The sequence below is a fragment of the Brachyhypopomus gauderio genome, unplaced genomic scaffold (genome assembly GCF_052324685.1).
Source record: "Brachyhypopomus gauderio isolate BG-103 unplaced genomic scaffold, BGAUD_0.2 sc112, whole genome shotgun sequence".
Taxonomy (NCBI): Eukaryota; Metazoa; Chordata; class Actinopteri; order Gymnotiformes; family Hypopomidae; genus Brachyhypopomus; species Brachyhypopomus gauderio.
Window position 1 is genome coordinate 365555 of NW_027506933.1, and position 2500 is coordinate 368054.

At 51.0% G+C, this 2500-nt stretch overlaps 1 protein-coding gene and 1 pseudogene across 2 annotated transcripts in view; both read left to right on the forward strand.

Annotated features, from left to right (window-relative positions):
- The window catches only part of LOC143497827 (activin receptor type-2A-like), a 273830-nt pseudogene that overhangs the window by 75369 nt on the left and 195961 nt on the right, over positions 1-2500 (forward strand). The gene's annotated exons all lie outside the window — the stretch shown is intronic.
- Positions 1-2500, forward strand: part of efnb2a (ephrin-B2a) — an 18783-nt gene that overhangs the window by 4921 nt on the left and 11362 nt on the right. The gene's annotated exons all lie outside the window — the stretch shown is intronic.

The following is a 2500-nucleotide window of genomic DNA, read 5'->3' on the forward strand; positions in this document are numbered from 1 at the left end:
GCATCTGTGGAGCTCCAGGCCGGCGGTTGTGAGTCAGGGAGAGAAGCACAGAATGGATAGTGAGGTCACCTGAAACAGCAGGTGAAGGAGTGAAGGAGTGAAGGAGTGAAGGAGTGAAGGGAGTGAAGGAGTGAAGGAGTGAAGGGAGTGAAGGAGTGAGGGAGTGAAGGGAGTGAAGGAGTGAAGGGAGTGAAGGGAGTGAAGGAGTGAAGGGAGTGAAGGAGTGAAGGGAGTGAAGGAGTGAAGGGAGTGAAGGAGTGAAGGGAGTGAAGGAGTGAAGGGAGTGAAGGGAGTGAAGGAGTGAAGGAGTGAAGGAGTGAAGGGAGTGAAGGGAGTGAAGGAGTGAAGGGAGTGAAGGAGTGAAGGAGTGAAGGGAGTGGAGGAGTGAAGGAGTGCAGATAGAGTGACGTCCACCAGCGTGGGAGGGCGGCACCTCTGTCTCACCTCCACACCCTCACACCCAGCACGGCTTACCTGAGCAAAGCATGATGGGGCATGTTTCCTGATCCCTGTCACATTTGTCCCTGGCCTTCATCCGGAACGTTCTGCGGCTGCCGGTACGCCCAACACACCGGTTACGGTAACCCCCCCCCATCCCGGTCCTGTCCAGTGCCTCTCGGGGCTGGGTTCACCCCACCAGAGCTTTGGTCATCAGAGTTTCCTTAGAGCTCTGAGAGTGTGAACGTCGGGCCCACGGGGACAGATTAGATCCCTGCCGACCCCCCCGTGTCCAGCCGGAGGGCCACACAACTAGCAGGGATTAAAGGAGGAGCAAGAGGAGGAGAGGACAACAGGAAGGGGAAGAGAAGGAGGAGGGGAGGTGAAGACAGGCGGCCGGGAAAGATTTAGGGACAGGGAGATCACTTTCGGGGAGACGCAAAGAGATATATAGAGACAAGCGAGAGAGAGAGTGAGTAAGAGAGAGAGAGTGTAAACGAGGGAGAGAGATTTAGCAGGTTTTTACTGGGAACAGCTGGGTCGGTCATAACTCCAGCAAGTTGCCCCCTGGTCTGGCCACTGACGACCAGACACTTGAAAGAGAGAGAGAATAGATGAACTGAAAAAACAGATGTGTGCAGTGTGATTTGTTCTCTAATGCCTTGTCTATCTACCTATGGATGAAGACAGAAAACACAACGTGCACACCATGCACGTAACACACAGCTTAATTTTGTAATGTTCAGATGTGTGTGTGTGTGAGAAAGAGAGAGAGATAGAAAGAGAATTGTTCAGTCAATATTCATAATGTCAATATGTTTCTTTGTTCTTGAGAGGTGTTTTGTTTCTTTCTGTCGGTGGCCCTACAGTCTTAGTGAAAACGCTTCGTTCTTAAGTGCTTTGCCAACAGTTTGCTGCTTTTTACAATCCTGCCAAAAAAGCATATTTTAGCGTGCTGGAGGGAGCGTGTGAGCATGAGTAAGAAGATGAGTCAGTGAGAAAGAGACGAGACAAAGGCGAGCCACTCGGAGTCGCCACATCCTCGGCGTGAGCGATGGAGAGTGTGATTCCTCAGTAGCAGCGTGGCCTCGTAGCCGAGGATGTCCCTGATCACCTCAGTGCCATCTGTGGATATCACACACACACACACACACACACACACACACACACACACACACACACACACACACACACACACCTGGCCTGTACCTCTTGTGTCTCTGCAGTGGTGTTTACGTTTGACCAACCCAAACATGAGTCGTTCTTTGTCTCCACGGTTCTCTCTCTTTCACATCCACACCTTGCAGGAATATTTACGACTGACCGAATCGCTCGTGTGAGGTGGGCGTGTGTTAAGCGTGTCTCATAGACTGATTCCACCCTAGGAAACAGGCATGTGACATCTTTCGCTGCCACACCCCAACCCCAGCCTTTACACGTGACGTGTTTTGGGTTCGGGTGTTTCGTTGGCTCCGCTGGAGAGTGCCGGACTGTGGACTGCGTGAGCGTCTGTCATTTCAGCCGCCCCAGAGAGACGGCGTGCGTCTGTGTGCCAGGCCCTCTGAGTGACCTTGTGTGGTGGTCGGACCACAGCGGCGTGTTCAGCGGGAGCTGCAGACGTCTCTCTCTCTCACTCGCCATTTTTTGATCGATTTGTGTGTCCTACAGTCTCTTTAAGTTAAACACAGGAAGAGAGATCAATGCTATTACCATACTGGAACAAGACCGGGACAGCGTACACGACAAATGTGTAGTTCAACACATATATGCCTAAGTGTGTGTGCACATGTGTGTGTATATGGTTAATTTTTTGACTGACCCCACACAAAAGAACAGGATGTGCAGGTGTTAAAGCACAATTCCAAAGTGTGTGTGTGTGTGTGTGTGTGTGTGTGTGTGTGCCTGAACCTACATCCAGATAGCATTCAGAAGGGGATGTTGACCGAAAGGCTGTTTGGTGTTCCTTTTGAAAAATGTTAAATTGATAACACTGTTCAGTAGGTGTTGCACTCAAAGCACATCAAAGCAAGTGGGTGTGTGTGTGTGTGTGTGTGTGTGTGTG